We start from the raw sequence: 23,253 nt of genomic DNA on the forward strand, positions 1-23,253 counted from the left end.
AGCCATAACTGTTATGATAAAACCTTTTAGTTTTGGCTGTGGTTTATATATTGTGAATTTGGATTTGACTCTATTATTTCACATCATGGTTTGTTATACTGTCTTAATAAGGGTTTTTTATACAAGTTGAGTTTCTTGTTTTGCACTTCCTGTTAGGACTCAGAAGCTTTATTAATATTGGAGATCAAGTGGTCCTACTTAGTCATACATCTCATTAAGTTAAGGACAACTTATCTATTGTTTGTTCAAAGTCAGGGAAAGATAATGCCTTCATTCCAATTAATTGTCCCTTTTAACTCTTTCAGGATTTCATACTTAGCAGCATTTCGTAAGGAAGGAAGAAGCTAAGAGTGAGAAAAATATACTGTGCATTATTATTACCATTGGCAAGGGAAGACTCTGGGAATGACAAGAGAATTAGAGTACTGCAGAGCCGGGGGATTTGCCTTTAAAACAAAGACAGAAAGGGAGCTCCCAAGAGCACTTTCAAGGGATTATATTTTTAAAGAGAAAAATTATTATAGCATCAAGATCATTATATGGATATATTTTTATTATGTATACTAAATATATAATATTTTACATTACCTTAAACTACTTATTCTCATAAACTCTTATTCATTGCTTCAGGCAGGGGTAGAACTTGCTGGGCTTGAATCCCAAAGAGGTTTATAACCAGAGTTACTCAAAGCCTATGAGGCAGTGTGGGCTCTTCATTCTTCCAAGCCCTGGAAAACTTCCAAGTCCTGCAAATGGCCTAGGTGAGCTACCAGGCTCAAAATTCCAAATGTAGGGGTTACTTGCAAGGCACAGCAGCTCCCAAAGCATGTTTCATAAAACGTATCGCATTCCACACTGATCACCTGGCACAGCCATCCGAAGCTACTGATTTAGCCCTACTGATGTGATCATGCAAAGAGATTCCATCGCAAAACTCAGTCTCATTTTATTTTAAGGTGAATCACTTAAAAATAGAACCCAGACTTCCTTTCTCTCACGCTAAATGCTGAAGTATCACGGCTTGTTCGGCCAGGACATTTATAACCTAAATAACTGTCTTTCATTTTCTGAGCAGCAAGGAGAACGTGCTAGGAGGGTAGAAGTTGAGAAAAGGGCATCAGAAGGTGGATACGGGGCTGTTCTTCGGAATATTACTCTCAGTGGAAGATAAAAACTGGGAATTCTCCTATTCATCATCAAAATTTTCCCAGTGATTTGTAGTCAGGAGTAACGTGCATTTCACCATTTTGCAAAGCTGTGCGTAAATCTCCTCACCCATTTGCTTGCTTCGTGCATTACTCAGGATGGTGGGGTAGGTTTGAAGAGATGTCAAAATTCTATTTGTTTTTGCTTTCTTCATTTACTTCCTTCTCCGCTTCCTTTTCAGTCAAAGCCTATCTATCTACTTAGTGACCTTGGACTACAACTTTAAGGTATAAAGTTGTGAACTTGGTTTGGAGTGTCCAGACCCACCTACTTGTTTCATTTACATCTGAGATCTGTTAGTACTTTACTGACTTTTTCAGAAATAAGCGGTCAGGCATCAGTGACTTTTTACTGCACTTCAGGATGACCCTGCTAGAGATGTGGCCTAAAGAAGACTTGCCAGTTTCTACCTTAGTACCGTCCATAGAGTCTCTTCCACCAGCATAAATCAGCAAGAGCGCCTGGGGTCTTTCCTAGACTTTCATTGCCATTATTTATCACCAAGAGAAGTTTAAATCTTCAATCCTTGAGGTTGTTTTCCCAGATTGATAACAATAAGCAAGTGAAGAAACACTATTAAGTTCACAAACATTTGCTAGGTTGTCCTTCTCAGTGCATGTGCAGGCTGCATCCTGTCCTTGTTTTTAAGCCAGGGTTTATAAATAAGTAGATTTATACCAATCTTAATAGAACTGTATATTTTATGCAAGAGTTAAACGCTTTACGACATGAATTATAACCCAACCCATCATAAACGTTGGTGGCCATATGGATTTGAAACTCGACAGTTCTCTTGTATTTGCTTCCTAGGTCTCTGCATGCAAGTGATGACACAGGTAGGACTGAAAAAAAAACACTGCCTTTTGACTTCTAGCATTTAGCAACCGAGAGATGTAGAGTCAATAAAGCTGTCAGTCTTTTCACTTAATCTGTGGTTCTTCTGAAACTATTATCTGAAACCTACAGCATCCCACCACAAAATATTTGGTAAATTTATGTCGTGACGTGTTGCAGCATGTAAATACTTATAACTTCTCTGCAATAAAACATATTTATATGAAAGCAGTTTGTGGCAATTTGTGTGTTCATCTATCAACAGTTGAATTCATTTCACCTAACCAACTTTAGGAGGAATCCCATATATCTTTGGCTTTGGTACACTTATGCGCACACATCCCCACACTGCCTATATATAGGAATGTGTGATTAGTCAAATGTGGCCTCAAACATGCAGGTAATCATTTGGAGCCAATAAAACCTGTTAGGACTAGTGGTTTTGATTTAAGGATGCTCCAGCCAAATGGGAACTAATTCAGCTACCTTTTAAATTTTTTATTTATTTATTTACTTATTTACTTACTTATTTACTTACTTATTTACTTATTTATTGGCCGCGGCTTGTGGGTTCTTAGTTCCCCAACCAGGGATTGTACAAGTGCCCCCTGCAGTGAGAGCACAGAGTCCTAACCACTGGACCGGCAGGGAATTCCTCAGCTACCTTTTTAAAAACTGAAGGTAAGTTGATTTACAATGTTGTGTTAGTTTCTGGTGTACAGCAAAGTGATTCATATATATATATATATATATATATATATATATATATATATATATATATATATTCTTTTCCATTGTCGTTTATTAAAGGATCTGGAATATAGTTCCCTGTTCAGCTACCGTTTTAAATTTACTCAACAAACATACCAGGCCATCTGCTAAGCAACGATGATGATCTTCAGATGAACAAGGTGCTCCAGTAGCACTCAGACCCATAAGAGTATCCGGGCCCTGCTATGGTATTACACAGGATAGCGTGACCAAGTCTCAGAGCCAGGGCTGTCTTCATAGGAAGGGCACATTCACCAGGCTGAAATTCTGCAAAGCCATCAGGTATGAAAGGGAAAGAATGTAGGGCCGGAAAGGTAATTGTGCACAGCATTGCACGTCTTGCTTCAGGTAACTACAGTGTATCCTTTAGTACTGGGAGCTATCAAAAAGCTTTAAATAGGGCATAATCAAGTCACATTTTAGAAGGAAAGGATTTGTCCCCCGAATTATGGGAAGCAGCCCGGAAGTGGCCTGAAGTGGGAGGAGACTAGAGGCAGCTACATCAGCTAGAAGAGAGTCGGGGTAAGGGAAAGTGAGGGCCTAAGGAGGAGAGGAAAAAAATGTTGGTTATTTTTTATTAAAATAGCATCTTCCAATGTGTTTCCTGTTACGTTATACTCCTAGGAAGCCAGAAAAATCAGAGTAATTAGGTAACTGTGTCAAATATAAATGTTCCTTCTAAGTTTGTTAACATTTTGGATAATTTCAAAAGTTTTCAAAGCCCTCTCTGAAGGTCACTGGACCTCAGTATCCTCTACTTATGAGAAAAAGCTGGATGCCAGGTTCATGCTATGGGAAACCTTGATACTGAACTGGGCTGGGAAAGGAGCAAAGGGCTTGCCTAGATGCAGACCTAAATTCCTGCCTGGAAGTGGCAGCTCTGAAGCAGCTCCAGAAAGAAGCAGGTGTGGCAGGAGGTCAGAGGGATCCACCCTCTCCCTGCATCACCTTTCCTTTAAGTGGTTCCTGCGATGGCCCTTTCCCAACCCTTCACGCCATTGTTATTGCATATTTGCATATTCTGTATTCTCTCAGTACTTACACGGAGAATCAGTGGTTTCAGGTCTTTGAATGATCCTAAAGAGCTGAGACAAAAGCCTTTGGGGATTAACAAGCCATGGAAATCAAGTCTACTTATGTGATAGGAAGATAGAGGCTGTTCAGTGTTTGTTGGAATTGCTTGGGTAATGGCTGTATTATTTTTCATATATTTATGCACAGTAACAGTTTTGTTTCTTTGTTCTACATTTAGAACCTTTTTGTTAAAAAAAAAATACCTAAGAGGACTATTCCTATCAGAGATTGACTTTATCACTCCAAAAAGTAATCATGTCAATCTCTTGTTCTAAAGCAATGCAAGTTAGTTAAGATTTTCATTATTATTTCAGCATATTCTGTCCTTTCCCCCCTGAATAGTTATGAGGACAGAAGTAATGTCTTTCTAACTTTGGTTATTTTCTCTTGAAACATTTGTTTCTTGGAAAGTACAAGGGCAAACTCGGAGCACATTGTATGCTTTAATTCAGTGTTAACTGGTCAGACCAGAAGACAGACAATGGAAAGTCTGAATTGGTTTTTAATTTCCCTTTCTCTGCGATGTGAATATAATACTTTGCCAGAAATAAAACTGTCTGATCAAATGAAAATGGGAAATGAGAGATAAATATGGGAAAAGTCTTTGTTGCACAACAGTCACATTCCTAGAAAGAAAAATAAGTATGCAAATAGCAGGTCATGACAATTCTTGTAGAACATACTTCCACTTCAGTTCAAACAGCAACAGAAAAGACGGCAAATTCCCTCTTCAAGATTTTAAGCCCAGTTTTTCCCCTAGCATACCATGGGATTTTATTCCTCCGTGCCTTTTGTCTTGCTGTTTGGTCCATCTGAAAATCTCACCCTCCTTCTTCTCTGTGTCAGCATCTTATGTGTGCTCCAATACTAGTATGATCATATAATTTATTGTCCAAAGAAAACCTTTGAGAGTGAAAGTGCAGTGCTGATAATGAATAATTATGCTTGGAAAACAGTGTAAACTGGGACTATCCCAAGCAACCTGGGATGTTTGTTTGTTTAGCCTATTCAAGGAGCGGCACAAATGCCCTGCCCCTTCCATGAAGCATTTCCTGACGCCACAAATCAGAATGACTTTCTCCTTCCTCTTGTGCTTGCCTTAGGAATTTGCTTAAGTCTATGACTGCGGTGACCCACAGTTTAGTTAGTTACATAGTCCTCTGTATCATCTGCTAAAATAAGAGCTCCTGGGGGCAAGAAATTTTTTTCTGTTCACCTCTATATCCCCAATTTCTAGCCGTGTGCTTTGCTCTGAGTTCAATAAATATTTGCCGAATTGAAATGTTTGATTACTAATCATTGTCTAAAATACGCTTGAAGAGAAAGAGAAACTCAGGAGTTGGATGAAGACTTGCTGCAGAATTTCTGAAATGTTCAGTACGAACTGGTCTTCCATCCACATCCTGGCAGTGTCTGGAAGCTTCAGATTATGACTGAACCGCAGTAACTGTCCAGCATTACAAGGTAAGAATTGATTTGTCACCCTAAGGAGGGAGAAGCTGAAGGTTTGGGACATGGCCCAGTTTGTTAGAGCTCTAAAAAATATTTCCATATGTCATAAAAAGTAAGAAATGTTTAATTTGACTGTAGGAACTTACTTTTAGTTATTCGAACTCTTTGGAAAATAAAGCTTGGTGGGGTCTATATAAAATATCCACATAAGAATAAATACTGATGCTAGACTTTCAGATGTTTCTGCGAAATGAGGGCGTTTGAACAAACTGAATGTTTTACTGGCTTTAGAATTTCTTATCCATGTATTTCATGTTTTGTAGAAGTCATGATATGCATGCATATAACTATAAAGTTTCCATATGTGAACAGCAGTATAAAAGTTTGTGGATTGATTTAAACCCTCTTGAGATGAATTTGTAAGTGTTAAAACCTACTCAAGGTGTTAATATTTTGGTAGAAATTTGCAGCCTTGTTTATCCACCTTGTGTGTGAGACTCCTTTTAAACTTCCTCCAGATGAATGGGTCTGGTCCATTAAAAGCTGAAAACATTCTGTTCCCTTTGGCTAATGCTTGACTTTTTGGGAGCATCTTAAGTATCAATGATATAACCTGACATTTACATAGCACCTCTCTCCTCAGCTCAAAGAGCTCATTGTTATGGGAATTCTCACTGGCGTCTTACTCATCATTGTGTCCTCCTAAAGGCACATCCCCTTCTAAGACCTAATCTTGTTTATTCCCATTTTTTTAGTTTATTAAGAGAGTATATGCTTGTTTCCAGATTCACTTAACATAACACAATTCTAATAATCCAGTTGTTTCATTTGTATCCCAAAAATAAATTAAATAGAAGTAAATTATTCCATATCTGTTACCATTTAGCAGCTACATTTTTTCCTCAGGAGCAGCCCCAACCCTGGAAGTGAATCAGTGCTTGACAGTGGCCAAAATGGCCAAGAAATGCTGAAGACACTAAAAGTACAGGAGACCCAGTGTGGAGGAAGAGGCTTGATGTACCTAGAAGAGGGTGTTGAAAACCAGTGCCAGTAGCATTAAGCTGAGAAGTATCAGAAAAGGGGCAAAAAAGGGGGAAATAGGAGGCATCCAGGAAGAAATGAAAACAATTAATAGAAACAGCCAAAACTGTGGATGGGGCAAATCACAGCAGAGGGGAATAGTTACAGGGTCAGGAAAATGCAAACCGTCTGACTGTAGTACCAAGTGTCCTCAACAAACACTTTGTAGACGCCATCAATCTCTACAGTCTGTTGACTTTAAATAATGGAGATCACCCTTGATGATGTGGGTGGGCCTCATTCAATCAGTTTAAGGTCTTTTTTAAAAAATTTATTTATGTTTGGCTGCATTGGGTCTTCGTTGCTGCACGCAGGCTTCTCATTGCAGTGGCTTCTCTTGTTGTGGAGCACCGGCTCTAGGTGCACGGGCTTCAGTAGTTGTGGCACACGGGCTCTGTAGTTGTGGCTCGTGGGCTTAGTTGCTCCGCGGCACGTGGGATCTTCCCAGACCAGGGCTCGAACCCGTGTCCCCTGCATTGGTAGGCGGATTCTTAACCACTGCGCCACCAGGGAAGTCCCCAGTTTAGGGTCTTGAGAACAAAAACTGAGAAAGAATTCTGTTTCAATACTATGGCATAAAAATCCTGCTTGAGCTTCCAGCCTTCCAGCCAGCCCTATAGATTTCAGACTTGCCAGCCTCCACAGTTGTGTGAGCCAGTTCCTCAAAATAAATCTCTCTCCCTCTCTATCCACAAAATAAATCTCTCTCCCTCTCTATCCATGCATCCATCCACCCATCCTGTTGATTCTGTTTCTCTGGAGTACTCTGACTGTTACTGATTTTGGTATTGAGAGTAGTTCTAGAGGAACAGAATCTTAAGAGTGAATTTTCTGAATTGGTTCTGAGGTTCCTGGAATTGGTTCCCTAATTTGATTAGATTTAAATGCACTACTGACTCTTTCTGGTGGGAGAGAGGGTACTGATAATCCATGGTGTAATGTGGCAATAGAAATGTACAAAATCTCACCACTGAATCTTCCTAATCCAGTACCTACAGGAGGCAAGGTTCTGGGCGACCATCTGTTTGGTACCTTAGAATGTTTTGTCAAACCAGCAAGTATAAGGAGATTGGCTTCTGGCTCCTAACTGCTATGGGCAGTGTGGGGAAAGAAAAGTATTAGTTCCGGGATTCAGATTCCCACTTCTACCACCACATGAATCATCTGAAAGTTTCTATGTCTGTCTTGAAAGAAATCCTTACCTCCTGTAGCCCTGGAGCTGAGCTTTATAAAAACCAGACACAGAATCTCTGCAGTTAGCAGCTGAATTACAATGCAAATTAAATTTTCAGCTTTACAAGGTGTTGCAGTAAAGGCATTGATCGGGAAGGAATGGAGTCCTGAAAACTGGAATGGGGCGTACGGCTAGATCCTGATGAAGCTGGGGACAGTGAGTCTTCTTCACAGGTACAAACAGCCCTTAAGCCACTCCCACCTGAGGAGATTAACCCTGCTTTGCCTGATGAAATTGTAATGGCCTCCCCTGAAGGAGCTGCCTTGAAAAACATGGCTGATTCTCCTAGGACATGCCCCCACCACTCCTCTTTGCTTCTAGACCCATAGCTAGACTCAAGTTCCAGCGAGCCCCAGATGAGGTGCAAAGAGTGACCCACAAGATGTGTCACACCACAAAAGACCCCATAATTTTTCCAATGTATCCAGGCAGGAATATGGGGAATATTTATGGGAGTTGAAGTTGTGTGTGATAATGGAATGTAAAGTTGGATCAGGCTGAATTTATGGAGCCCACTAAACAAAAGTTCTGGGTTCAATATTGTAACTTAAAGAGTTAGGAAAAGCTCTTTTCGTTCGCGGGGCGGCTGGGGCAGGGGTGGTGTAGGCCGAGGCATAGGCTGAAATGTCTCCTACGCTACATGAGGTTGAGATGCCAGCGCTTCTTTGGTGTACTGTAGAAGAATGTATCCGAAGGCTTAGGGAGGTGGGGGTTAGGGTCAACCTGCCACATGAGATCTGCTCGGCCCGTGACCACGGGGCCAGAGGCCACACTATGACCATAAAAGCAAATTTGTGAGGGGAGCCTCAGCATCCTTGAAGAGCTCTGTGGTCGCTCTTCTCTGTAGGTCAGCAATCACAGGGAGAATGGCTGCCACTGACTGGGATCCTTAAATGTCGTGGGGATAATTGGATCCCAGGGTGGCAAGGGCCGCTGGGGGCACTTAATCACCAATACGAGGCAAGAGTTGTTACCGTAATGGATAGCAGAGTCAAGGCAGCAGTCAAAATAGCCTGACTCGCAGAGACCTGTGTCATTGGCCAGTGGAACAGTTTCCCTAGAAGAGAAATAGATGGGCAGTCTCCGAAATTCTGGCTTGATTTGCATATGTGGAAAAGCTCTAAGTCAGATGACAGAAGTCTAACTTGAATCACCACAACTGAAGAGGCATGGCCCTTGAGTCAATTCCCAGCCCTGAGCTGGTTTCCAGACCCAGAACCCCTTGAATAGAGAGGAGACTGTGTCCCCTGGAGAAGGACCTCATCACACTGCCAAAAATTTATACTATTAATCTTTCTCCCAGCCTTCTCCAAACATAACTACTGCCTTTTACAAGGGTGACTCTGCACTGGGGAAAAGGAAAAAATCAGAGTTCTCAGGGATGATTGAACCCTAGTTCTGAACTGACACTGTGGGTCAACAGAGTAGGGGCTTATGGAGGTCAGGTGACCAATGGAATCTCAGCTCAAGTTTATCTCACACTGAGTTGCCAAACCCATCCTGTGGTTAATTGCCCAGTTCCAAAATGCATAATTAGAATAGAAATACTCAGCAACCAGCAGAAACTCCAAATTGTTACCCTGAACTGTGGAGCATGGTATGAAAGGCCAAGTGGAAGCCACTAGAACTGCCTCTACATAGGAGTAAAGTAAACCAAAATCAGTGTGAATTTCTGGAAGTATCACAGAGATTAGCAGCATAATCAAGGACTTGAAGGATGCAGGAGGGTTGGTTTCCACCACATCCCCATTCAACACACTTATTTGGCTTCTGGAGAAGAGAGAGAGTTCTTGGAGAATGGCAGTGGATTATCATAGACGTAACCAGATGGTGACTCCAATCACATCTGCTGTTCCAAATGTGGTTTTCCCGCTTGAGTAAATTAACATATCCCCTGGTACCTGGTGTGTAGCTGAGCTATTGATCCAGAAAAAGGTTTTTTTCTCCATACTTATTAGTAAAGACCACTGGAAGCAGTTTGCTTTTAGCTGGAGAGGCTAGAAATACACCATCACTATCCTACTTCAGGGGTACATCAATTCTCCAGCCCGATGTCATAATTTAGTCTGCAAGAACCTTGATTACACGAGACCTCTTTTCCACAAGACATCACACTGATCCTTCACCTTGATTATATGCTGATTGGAATGACTGAGCAAGAAGTAGCAACTACTCTGGACCATTGGCAACAGATGATGACATGCCACAGGGTGGGAAATAAATCTGAACAAAAATTCAGGGGTCTTCCACCTTCGTGAAGTTTCTGGGGGTCCGCTGGTGTGAAGCATGTTGAGATATCCCTTCTCAGGCGAAGTACAAGTTGTTACATCTGGTCCCTCCTGTAACCATAAAACAAGCACAGTGCCTAGTGGGTCTCTGGATTTGGGAGCAACATATTACTCATCTGAGTGCACTCCTCTGATCCATGCATCAAGTGACTAGGAAAGCTGCTAGCGCTGAGTGGAGCCCAGAACAAGGTGGTTCTCTAACAGGTCTATCCTGCTTGCCAGCTGCTCTGCCCCTTGAACCAATAGGTCCAGCAGATCCAGTGGTGCTTGAATTGTCAGTGACAGATAGAGATACCGTTGGGAGCAGACAGGCCCAACAGATCGGTCGCAGCTCAGACCCTTGGGATTTCGGAGCAAAGCCTGCCATCCTCTGCAGACAACTACTTTCCTTCTGAGAAAGAGCTTCTGGCTTGCTGCTGGGCCTTAGTAGAGACTGAATACTCAACCGTGGTCCACCAAGCTACCATATGACCTAAGCAGCCCATCATGAACTGGGTGTTTAGGGGGATGGTCAAGGGCTTGGAAGTAACATGATTGGAATACTGGTGACAACAGAGTCTGGGGAAGAGGTATGGGGAGAGACCTCCCTGAATGGACAAAGAAAAATGAACCTGTGTGTGTCCCAGTGCTTACCAAAGGGTGACCTCAGCAGAGAAGGATTTTAGTAAGCAGGTGGATAAGATGATCTGCTCTGGATACCTCAGTCTCTTTCCCATTCACCCCTGTTATTGCCCACTGGGTTTATGAACACACTGGCTGTGGTGGCAGGGATGGAGGTCAGGCCTGGGCTCAACAACATGGACTTCTCTCCAAGGCCAAGGTGGCTATAGCCACTGCTGCGTGCCCACTTTGAGGCCAACAGCGAGTCTTCAATATTCCATCATTCCCCAGAGCGATCAGTCAGCTACCTGGTGGCACGTTGATTACACTGGCGATGGTGACAAATTATTTGATCAAACACTAAACTAGGTGTTGCTGTTGAAGGTAGTTTGTAGATGTGATTAACATTTACAGTCAGTTGACTTTAAGTAAAGGAGATTATTCTCATTAATATGGCTTGGACTTATCCAATCAGTTGAAGGCCTTAAGATCAAAAACTAAGGTTTCCCACTCTCAAGACAGTAGCATAGATATTGCCTGAGTTTCCAGCATACTGGCCTACCCTACATTTCAGACTTGCCAGCCTCCACAATTACGTGAGCCAATTCCTTAAAATAAAGCGTCCTCTCTCTCTCCCTCTCTCTCTATATATGTATATATATGCATATATATATGTATATATATATATTATTAGTTCTGTTTTTCTAGAGAGCCCAGACTGATACAAATGAGGAACTAATAGCTCTTACATTGTTGACTTGCTATAAGAATTAAATAAAATAATGTGTTAGTAACTTAATATGTTCCTGGCACACAGTAAGCCTTCAAGCAATGATGATAGCAGTGGTGACAATTACTGTTATCTCATACACATCTTCTAGGAGTTCTTTAGCTGCATTTAGCTTGTATTTGTTAAGGCAGCAACAGGGTGATTCCAAGAACTGTTTCAATTTCTTCTCTTCAAACAGCAGTGAAGAATCAATCGATATTTTCTGCTTCTGCAGGTCATACAACCTTATAGGCAGATCATATTATTCGGGCTTCTCGAACATGACTCATCACTCTTCCTGGACAAGCAGAGGTGAGAGATGCGGAGGGTGGGAGAGAACCACTCAACTTGATTCACGGCACCTGGAGGAAAATGAAGGCACAATGTAATATGAGGTCTTTGTGTCAGTACCAACGAGCAAGGTCCAAAGACCAATCCTAAACACGGCCAAGCAGCAGAGGGAATCCGCAGCTGAAACCACATGGATCCGAGGCTAAAGGCTGATCTGTTCTTGAAGGGGTTCTGTATCAGTCAGGGTCCTGTCAGAAAACAGAAACCACACTGGTTAGTTGGACTGGGAAAATTTAACATAAAATTATTAACCAGTAACAAGCGATTGACTTCCAAGAGGGGGAACGAGAAGTCTTCGTAATAACAGAAATAGCAGATGCAGAGTGCAGCCTCTGCCTCTAGGGCTGAGAGAGGGTGCCCAAGGAAGGAACAAGCATGGAAGCAGCCCCCGTCCGTGGCTGAGACCCCCTGTTGGAGAGGATGTGTCTGTGCATCTGTAGCCCACTGGATGGAGGAGAAGTTTCCTGAGATCCCACAGGGCAGGACTGGCCGCCAAGAACCTCCCCGTGGAACTCATTGGGTAGCAATAGAAATCACTGGAGACTGTGCACCTCCAGCTCTCCCATGCCCCCTTGCAGGAAAAGGGGCCATGCCATGAGAGCAAGAAAAATACAGGCCCAGAAAGAAAAAGAGAGGCCTCTTTCTCTTCCAATGTCTCTCCCTCGTGCTCTAATGTCAAGGACTAACGTTGCACCAGCTGACAAAGGAGAAGTGTTCCGGGTCCATCTCCAGGAGCACAAAGCAGGGCAAAGAAGAAGGGTTTGGAGCTGAGACAGTGATAACCAGCAGAGGTGCAAAGTAGGTAAAACCAAGGCACAGGTTGGGAGAAAAGTCCTGAGTCCATCAAGGTCATTGTCAATGTCATGCTCATGACCTCTGATGAGGGAGTATTGAGACTAGCAGAATATTGTGGACATAACAGCTCTTGAATTAATCTGCTCCTGAACTTGTAACTGCACATTCTCTAAAGCTGCCCTCCCCGATCCAGTGCTTAAAAGAAATGAAATACACCAGCTCCCTGTTTGTCTGGGCAGGCTGGCTTGGGTCCTAATGAGACGTCTACGGCATGCTCTGTGTTAGGGGCTTTGTGTCATTACTAGTAACTTCCCAGAGCATAAGCTGGAACTAAACAAAGGGAGATTTGGAGTCAGCATTAGCTACAGGAGCATATAAACCCAATTTGAATATTTTGAAATTTAATTAACCCCTACTATGAATTGTTTGATGGAATTCACCAACTCAGAGTCAGACCAGTTCCTACCACTATTTGATTGGACTTCTTAACCATATGGTCACGTAACAGGTTCATTGAGGGACACTGGTAAATCTTTCCCAGCGAAATGTTTAAGAGAATTTTATCAACCCCAGTCTCAAAGGACTTAATTTAGGTATAATAACTCCTTTTTCTCTTTCTGCTGCTGAAATGTGGAGAGTCTATGAATAATTGGAGTTGCACACAGCAACCCACCCGCATGGCCAGAACAAGCCTTAAAGTGGGCTCACGCCCTGGAGACATGCCATCTGTTAACTCCGGTTCTGGGAGAGTCTTCTTTTCTGGCCTGGAGGCTTATTTTTCCTGAATTAAGCTAATTAGCCTACGGTGGACCCAGCTCTGTGCCGGTGCTGAGGGGAACTGTCTAGCCAGGACATAAAACTATGAGAAGGCTACGAAGAACTAAGGAAGGGGCCTCAACTGTGTGTCACAAACAATAAAGACAAGAAATATTCAGGCACAAGGACAACCAGTGTATGTGACTGTCCCTGGGCAGGACTCATGAAGAAACCAGCCCAGATTTTGTCTGACGTTTTGGTGTATTTTCTTTGGTGGTGGAGTAGGGTAGAGGGTTCCAGTCGAAGAACGACTTGAAGTGGGTGATAATACAAATCCTGGGGTCCAGTTCTGCTTCCTCGACTCATTAGTTCTGTGACTTGAGGCAAAGTGCTCATTTAGCCTCAGCCTGCTTGATTCCCAAAGGGAGAATGATGACAGATGATTTGTCCTCCCAAAATGAGACTCTGTAAACAGTCAAGTTCCATCAGCGTTTATGATTATTCAGAAGGTATATTTAAAAAGACGTGATGAGTCAGAATATCTCTTTTCTGGGCCATAACCTCTCATGCTCACCTTTGAAAAGAATTGCATTTAAACACATCTGAAAGAAAAACCACCTTCAGCTGCATAATTCACCCAGAATAAAGACAATAGGCAGTGAAACAACAGTCCAGGTCCGCACACGTATATTTGTTTGCTCCTTATTTTAACCCAAAGAAGGCAGTGATTCTTTCAAAGCCACAGGCAAACACGCCAAGCGCCCAGGTTTCGATGGCAGATGACAGCTGAGAGTACAGGACGAGCTGAAGGCTCTATTTTTAGGTTTGAGTCAAAGAATAAAAATCAGACCTTCCTGTGGGAATCATCTACACTGACTCATGCGACATCATCAGGCCAGAATAAAATAGCTCTATAACCCAAGCGTTCATTACCTGAAATAAAGAAACAGAAGCAGATTTTGAGATGCCTCTCTCCATACCCTTAGACGTTGGGAGCACTCACTGAGATGAGCATGGTGCCCTTAGTCAGTGTAAATGAACCCAGCAGCAGAGCTGGCTGTTCAATGGGAAAAGCGGGGGAGGGCGGCACTTAAAAAGTCAGTACAGACTAGAAATTAAAGAGTATTTAAATCCAAGGCAAGGAAGAAAGCACCAGCCACTCTAAATATTATTCAGTCAGTTGCTTGACCGATCATGTCTAAGCTTTCTGCCCAACCTGAATTGATGGGTCTGTTTTCATCTTCCAGGGCCAAACACACAGTACTGGGTTACTTCAAGAATGTATGGAATGTGAACACAAAAACAATATTCGATATCGTCTAGGTATTATGGACTTGGACTCAGAAATGTAGATGTCGTCTGATTTAAACCCCTTCATTTTTAAAGTGAAGTAACTGATGGGACTTCTCTAGCGGTCCAGTGGTTAAGACTTCACCTTCCAATGCAGGGGGTGCAGGTTCGACCCCTGGTTGGGGAGCTAAGATCCCACATGCCTCGTGGCCAAAAAGCCAAAACAAAAAAACAGAAGCAATATGGTAACAAATCCAATAAAGACTTAAAAAATGGTCCACATCAAAAAAAATCTTTAAAAATACGTAAAAAATAAAGTGAAGGAAATTATACCCATAGAATTGTAACAACTTTCCCCAGTCAACTAATAAGTAAGTAACAGCATCTAGACCACACAGAACAGAAATACTCAAAGACTATATGGTTAAGTTCCTGATTTTCAACAGGGGGAAGAGAAGGTTCCAAGAACTACAGACTAAGGTAATGAAGGAATCCTAGATTCATAGCTGGAAGCAGCATAGAGATCATCGATTCTGACCCTCTCAGTTCAGAGATGAAACAGGACAAGACAGGGTATGGTGCTGGCCCAGCGACATTCAGTCAGTTGATGACAGAACCCGGGCTAGAACCTGGGTCTCCTGATCTTTGCCTGGGGATCTTTCCACTTCATTAGCATTGAGATTCTTCTCAGGCAAAATTCTAGAATAGATTATTAAACAGATGGCTTGGGAGCATTTAAAAAGGAAAGCAATCATTAGCAGGCAGCATGGGTTCAGTGAGAATACGTAAGTCATGCCAGGCTAAACTCATTTCCTTTTTGACGTGGTTACAAACAAGTGTACACATTATTGTAGGATGTGAAAACGGGGGGATACTCCAACAGAATTGAGGTGAGCTCCATCTACCCAGCTTAAGGTCATAGCTAACCTATCTTGGTCTATACTTTTCCTCTCCTTGTTTCCCTGGCCCATGCTGTTTTCAGAACTCTAGAATCCTCCATTTCCCCACCTAAGACTGGAGCCAGTGAGAATCTACATCCTTTCTTGTAGAAACTTTGTGCAGCTGGAATCCTTTAACCTTTTCCAAATCAAAGATATGGGACTTATATATTTGCAGAATTTGTTTTGCTTGTGAAACTAAATACTGGGGAGAAGGCACATAAATATAATATACTGAGTGGAGGAAGACAATGGGAACATTAGATTCACTCGATTTTTCTAGTGCTCTTTGGAAAATACCATGCATCCTTAAATGCCAAGAGCCCCAGGAAAGGAAGGAAGATACCATTACCAAGTGATACGTGCAGAGATGCACATCTCTCAATTTGTAACGAAATCAAATGTCAGGCTGTCCCACGGTTAATCATGGTATGTATTATTATGGAGATGCGATATAGATGAACTTGGAGAGGAGTTTGGAAAATCTGTGTGAAGGGAGAAGGGGTTTTAATCTATATAAATCTTTGTCAAACCCCTGCCTTAGGCTGAGCTTATTTAATAACATTGCCCACCACCAGGATGTCAGAGGGCAACCTGAGGTGACCAAAGTTTTCTAGGTTAGGGAGGGTAACCCAGGAATCTTAATAGAATACATAGTGCACCTTGATTGCCCGAGACTTCCATGGTCTCCTCATCAATCACTGCGACCATATTTTAGGACAAAGCCTGTGTTGATTAATGGTTCTAGAGTTCTCTAGAAGCTGACCACTGCTCTATTCTTGACTCTTTAGTGTTTAATTGACGTCCTGGATGAAAGCATACATTCTTTGTTGATCAAGTTAGTAGCCAAAAATTTAGGCTCAACTTAGCTTCCTACCAATTAATTCCATGCAAAGATGGTGCAGCCCCAGAAGAAAGTCAGTGCTCCCTGCTGAAGGTGGTTAAATAGAGGCTGGATGAAGCTTGGTGGAGACACAGCCCAGGGCATCTAATGCATCTATGAGGCTATGAGGCTAAAATAGTCTTTAAAAATTCTATTTTGTGATTCAGTTGTTCTAAAATAAAGAGGCATGAAACTATCTGAAATGCAAATGAGTGGCACGTATTGATGGTTAGGAAAAGTAATGTTTGGGTTTTTTTCATGACTTTTCTTGGTTTTGCCTGTCCAGGGTGACACATGCCATATGTGTTCAATATGATTCAGACCCAGATGAATAACTCAGAGGAGGCCAGCCGACACCAGGGAGACTTCTAGGTTAAAAAGGTGAGAGTGAGTCACAGATTCATGTAAAAAATTGTATTTGCAGGACAATGTTTGGATGAGAAAAAATATCCCAGAGGAAAAGTGATCTGTGTATACATCCTAGTTTAGAGGAAATATCATTGTACTTAAGGGTAGAAATTGGTCCTATTTTAAATTCCATTTTAAATCATGATGATGTTTTCTGATCATCTTTCAAATGGAAGTCTCCAGGGTGCTTTCAAACAACTATGTAGCAAGAGGAGCTCTCTCCCTTTTGAAAGGGAACCCAAGGGTGCCTGGCTCCATGGGGGCTGGTGTCAATTCTCAAACAAAGTCCATCCTGCCCGAATCAGTTTCAACCACGCGGGAATTACTTAACGTCAGCAATATCTTCCCCATTTTCCTAAACACTGTAGTCAAAAGAATGCAAACAAAACAAAACTAGAAAGTGTCCCTAAAATCCATGATCTTCCTGTGACTGGCTGAGAAATGGATGTAGGTCACAGGCTGGCTTCAGTTCCGGCAGGAGTGATGAACGAGGGGCCAGGAGCACGAGGTTTCTTCCAGTTTTCATGCTTCCATCGCTTTGGGTCCTCATCTGAGTCTCACATTCTCCATGAATCCCCACTTTGGGGGGAAGGATTCTTAGAGATGGGATATTTGAACTAAAGCCCAGAAGATGAGAATTCAGCCCCAGGAAGAGGTTTTCCGGCAGGCGCATCAGCAGGTGCATCAGCAGGTGCCAGTGTCCTCGAGGAAGGCAGCTTGGGTTTGTACTTGAGGAGCTTACAGGAGCTGGGGGGGCCGTGAGAGAGGGGAGAGCAGAGCGGGCTGCAGAGGTTGGAGGGGCCTTTGTGCCACAGTCGGGCCTTTCAGGGCTTTATCAGCACTCCGAAAACAATAAAGGAGTTTAAGCAGAGACATGTCCTGAAGATTCCTCAAGCTGTTCTAGGGAAAATAGGTTGCCAACAGCCTCAGGAGGGTAATAAGTAGGAAGACCAGCTTGGTAGCAGCTCACGATGTGGGAACAAGCATGATACGATTTCAGCTAGAAGGGCAGAAGGGGGTAGTGGGCAATTGAGATATAGTTAAGAGGTACAACTGACAAGACTTGCAGCAAAGAGCTGAGATGTTATTGTATAGATAATCCAGTGAAGTATAAGTGGGTTTAAAAAACTCTGAATATCTGTACAAATGCAAGACATGGCTATTACTATAACAACACAGACCAACGTGTGTGGTTCAGGCTATAAAATGCTACTATTGGTAAACATGCCTGCTAAATTTATTCCTGAACATAAGGAGGAAAGGGTCCCATATATACATTTACCCACCAGGCGATTCAGTAGACAGGACAAAAATCATCCACAATAATTACTGTTCCAACTACCACCCACTGTCACTCCCCATTCCCCGCCCCCCATGGAAGGGCTAGGATGGCTGCTTTTGAGACAGAAATGCCCTTGTATATCTGGGCAGCATCTTGAAATTGCCAGTACCATGCTGCTCCCATGACTGGTGCCATGACTTGTTTCCAAGAGGAGCATTCCCACTCGTACCCAGGGAGTCATCTGGGACATCCTTGACAGCCTTTCTCCTTCTGCAGGGCACTGGGAGTTGCAAAAAGATGCATCCATAAGGCCAAAGTAGCCGTGCAGTTATGGAAGCCCCAGTCAAGCCAGCTGCATGATACTGTATGGAAAGATGAAGCAGTTTGTCATCTGAATTTTTGGTCTTTGACTATAAGGATGAGGTTTATTTAGACATAGCCAAAATCACTGCTCCATAAAGAGCTTAGGGCTCCCCTGATTCCGGAGGATGCTATATAAAACTCAGTTCCATTTCCAAGACTGCTATAGGACCAAAATAAACCACCAGCAGTCTGTACGTTCATTTATACATACATACTGTACCTTCTCTAACTGAAAATATTCACCCAACAGATTGAATTCAATATGTTTTCCCTGAAGATGTTATTCTGAAGAAGTGCTGTTACCTAAAATTAAAAAGATAAGAACATTAATTGCACGTGATTCCATTGCCTCCACACTGTCTCCACTGATGAGTCTCCTAATTGCTCCAGTCACAAAGTGAGAGAATCTCGGTTTAACGAGAAAGTATATGGTTGAATCCTTATACTTTGGGCAGGCCGCATGCAGAAGTCAGAAATGAACAGCTGTGTTTCAGGGAAAGTGTCTTTAGAATATTTCCAATCCACTTGGGATCAGTGTTTGCTTTCTAGATATTGCAAAGCAGGAAATAGATACCAATATAAAGTGGGCAATGTGGAGTCCCTTTGAAATTGCATTGGTACCTTTTTTTCGGTTAAATAAAGACTGTTTTAAATGATATTGCTCATAGTAAGAATACTATCAATTGCTAATAGCATTACTAATTATTCTAGTCCTTTTTGAAAGCAATTAAGCAATATGAATCAAAAGCAATAAAAAATTTATACCTTTTACATACTTTTATCCTCAACTAATGAAATTATAGCCTAATAAAATATTCCAAAATATGGGGGAAAATCACATGCGTAAAGAAGTATTTCAGATCATTCATAATAGTAAAAAATTAGAAGAAACCTATATATCTAACAACAGGGAAATGATTAAATTATGGAGCATCCACTCAATCTAATATGAAATCGTTCTAAAATTAGGCTTATAAAGACTACAAAACAGTATGAATAATGCTTATGATATGATATTAAATAGTGAATCAAGCTTTATATTACTTGAGTTCAGTAAAATATAAAAAGGAAATGCCTATATTGGTAGGGACAACTATCTAAACTGGATTTAGCTTTTTTTTTTTTTTTGCATTATGTGGCCTCTCACTGTCGTGGCCTCTCTCGTTGCAGAGCACAGGCTCCGGACGTGCTGGCTCAGCGGCCATGGCTTATGGGCCTAGCCGCTCCGCGGCATGTGGGATCTTCCCGGACCGGGGCACGAACCCGTGTCCCCTGCATCGGCAGGTGGGCTCTCAACCACTGCGCCACCAGGGAAGCCCGGATTTAGCATTTTTAATCAAAGAGATAGTATTAGATAAATTATATCTGCAGAGACTTTGGCTTCTCCAAGATCTTGGTGTCTTACTTAAAGGCATTTATCGGTCAGGATTCAGTATGGGAAGCAGAAGCACTAGGATTGATACAATAAGGGGTTTATTATGGGGTTGCATTTTATGGAATTTTGACTGCTGGTGGAGGAGGCTCTGCAGGGCTTCGTAACTCTGTATCTACAGAACAGCCAGCAATGGTGGGAGAACATTGAGTAGATGAGAATGAGGGCAAACTAGAACCTGAAAGGATAAACAAACACCTGAGGACTCAAGTCCCCTGGAATGGCCTTTCTGTCACTTGCACTAAAGAGTTGTAATGATCAAAGCAGATCAGTCATGGCACTGGGATATGTCCAGTTGTTTGGTAGATACCCCATACTGGCAACAGAACCCATGGAACTGAATGACTGACAGCCTGCTCCAGAGACCAAAGGGTCAGGGCCAGGGTAAACCTGGGAAGACTAAAGGAATTAAAGAGATTGAGGGGCCATGGGGGACAAAACAAGAAAAGTCGCATTAAAAATTGGGAGATTAGCAGCTTTGAAAACTCTTCCTGTCCATCAAGGAACTTGGGAATCAACTGAATGGAGTAAAGCAGCCACTCTCCAACTGCCACCTTCTGTGCCTTCTGTGAATGTTATACAGTAGAACTGAAACGTGACCCTTGTCAGAGAGCTGCTTTGTGTGTTCTTGCAGGCTCCGTCTGTGTTTGGGGCCCGCTGATAAAGGGGTGACGCATTGTGAAGACAGCCAAGGCTAAGCACTGTCCATCAAGGCTGGTTCCTAGTACAGCATCCATGCCTCTAATGTACAACTGTGTGCAAACCCATAGAAACAGAAACCAAGAAAACCAAGACTATGTGTCTATAATGCCTTCATGTCCACTAGAAAAATGCCAATCATCAGTCCTTTCTGGACATAATACATGTTTGCATATGACTGATTTTTTTTCTCTGCCAAGTTCACCAGTTAATAATAATGACCTATTGCTACACCTTGAAAGTGAAGGTAATCTTGTAATTATTTCCCTCTGAGATGGATTTCCTTCCCTTCCACTACACTCACCAGTATATCCTTGTCCTCCAAGACTCTTAATAGAATATTCTGCTGCAAATATGCCATTGTGGGAGAGGGAAGCTTTGACCCCAAACCTCTTTGTCTCTGAATCCTGGGCTTATGTCTGTCCAGCGCTCTGAGAAATAAGCATGATTTGTGAGTAAAAGCTACCCTGGGGCTCACCTAGACTCACAATATAGCTCTACAGTTTTCATGTTATCTTGTAATCTGGGTGTTGCTTTGAGGCCCTGGAAAATAACACTTTAAAAGATTCACATTTCTCACATCTAAAGGAAGTTTGTTATTCCTTTATTCCTAGTGGGAATAAAGTGGGAATAGCTATTGGGAAGAGGACTGGTGGAAGCTTGTTATAATACAACAGAGTTAAAGAAAGAAAGAAACACATCAGGATAAAGAGAAAACAATGGGGGAAAAGTAAGTTGCTGTGAGGGTAAGGAGAGAAACCACAGTGTATTTCTAACATCCTAAGAAACTGAGCTGTACATTTGACTCATAGCCCCCCAGCTTACAGGGCAAAAATGGAGAAGTGGTTATTATCACTAACATTTATTTTTTATAGTTGCTCAGGGGATGTTTTAAAATCTCATGTTAAGTGTTCTTAAGAAAAGCTACAAAGAAAACAAGGAAACCATAAACAAGACGAAAAGACAACCCTCAGAATGGGAGAAAATATTTGCAAATGAAGCAATGGACCAAGGATTAATCTCCAAGATATATAAATAGCTCATGAAGCTCAATACCAAGAAAACAAACAACCCAATTAAAAAATGGGTAGAGGGCTTCCCTGGTGGCACAGTGGTTGAGAGTCCGCCTGCCGATGCAGGGGACACAGGTTTGTGCCCTGGTCCGGGAAGATCCCACATGCCGCGGAGCGGCTGGGCCCGTGAGCCATGGCCGCTGAGCCTGCGCATCCGGAGCCTGTGCTCTGCAACGGGAGAGGCCACAGCAGTGAGAGGCCCACGTACCGCAAAAAAAAAAAAAAAAAAAAAAATGGGTGGAAGACCTAAATAAACATTTCACCAAAGAAGACATACAGATGGCCAAGAGGCACATGAAAAGATGCTCAACATCACTAATTATTAGAGAAATGCAAATCAAAGCTACAATGAGGCATCACCTCACACCAGTCAGAATGGCCATCAGGGAGGGAGACAAAAGGGGGAGGAGATATGGAGATATATATATATATATATATATATATATATATATATATAGCTGATTCACTTTGTTATACAGCAGAAATTAACACACCATTGTAAAACAATTATACTCCAATAAAGATGTTAAAACAAAAACTCTAAAAAAAAAAATCTACAAACAATAAATGCTGGAGAGGGTGTGGAGAAAAGGGAGCCCTCCTGCACTGTTGGTGGGAATGTAAATTGATACAGCCACTATGGAGAACAGTACAGAGTTTCCTTAAAAAACTGAAAATAGAACTACCATATGACCCAGCAATCCCACTACTGGGCATATACGCTGAGAAAACAATAATTCAAAAGGACACATGTACCCCAGTGTTCATTGCAGCACTATTTACAATAGCCAAGACATGGAAACAATCTAAATGTCCAACTATAGTTGAAAGGATAGAGAAGATGTGGTACATATATACAATGGAATATTACTCAGCCATAAAAAGGAATGAAATTGGGTCATTTGTAGAGATGTGGATGGACTTAGAGGCTGTCATACAGAGTGAAGTAAGCCAGAAAGAGAAAAACAAATACTGTATATTAACGCATGTATGTGGAATCTAGAAAGATGGTAGAGATGAACCTATTTGCAGGGCAGGAATAGAGACGTAGACATAGAGAATGGACATGTGGCCACAGAGGGGGAAGAGGAGGGTGGGACGAATTGAGAGATTAGGTTTGACATAAATACACTACCATGTACATAGTGTACCATGTACACTAGCTAAAATAGATAGCTAATGGGAACCTGCTGTATAGCACAGGGAGCTCAGCTCGGTGCTCTGTGACGACCTAGATGGGTGGGATGGGAGGGCATGGGAGGGAGGTCCAAGAGGGAGGGGATATAGGTATACATATAGCTGATTCACTTCATTGTACAGCAGAAGCTAACACAACACTGTAAAGCAATTTTACTCCAATAAAAAAAAAAGAAGCAAACAAAAAGCACAAAGGAACACGAGGAAACCCTGGGAGGTGTAGATATGTCTATTACCTTGATTGTGGTGTTGGTATCACAGGTGCTTATCTATATCCAAACTCATCAAACTGCACACATTAAATGCATGCAGTTCTTTGTATACAAAGTATACCTCAACAAAGCCATTTAAAAAAACAAATAAGCATATCTACATTTTAGCCATTTCCTAGTAGTATCGAACAATAGGTTTGCTGAACAGAAATCCGTAATATGCCATAATCAGAACAAAACATAACCACGGACCATTAAAAGAGTAC

The sequence above is a fragment of the Grampus griseus genome (assembly GCF_964374135.1).
Source record: "Grampus griseus genome assembly, chromosome: 2".
NCBI classification, from domain to species: Eukaryota; Metazoa; Chordata; class Mammalia; order Artiodactyla; family Delphinidae; genus Grampus; species Grampus griseus.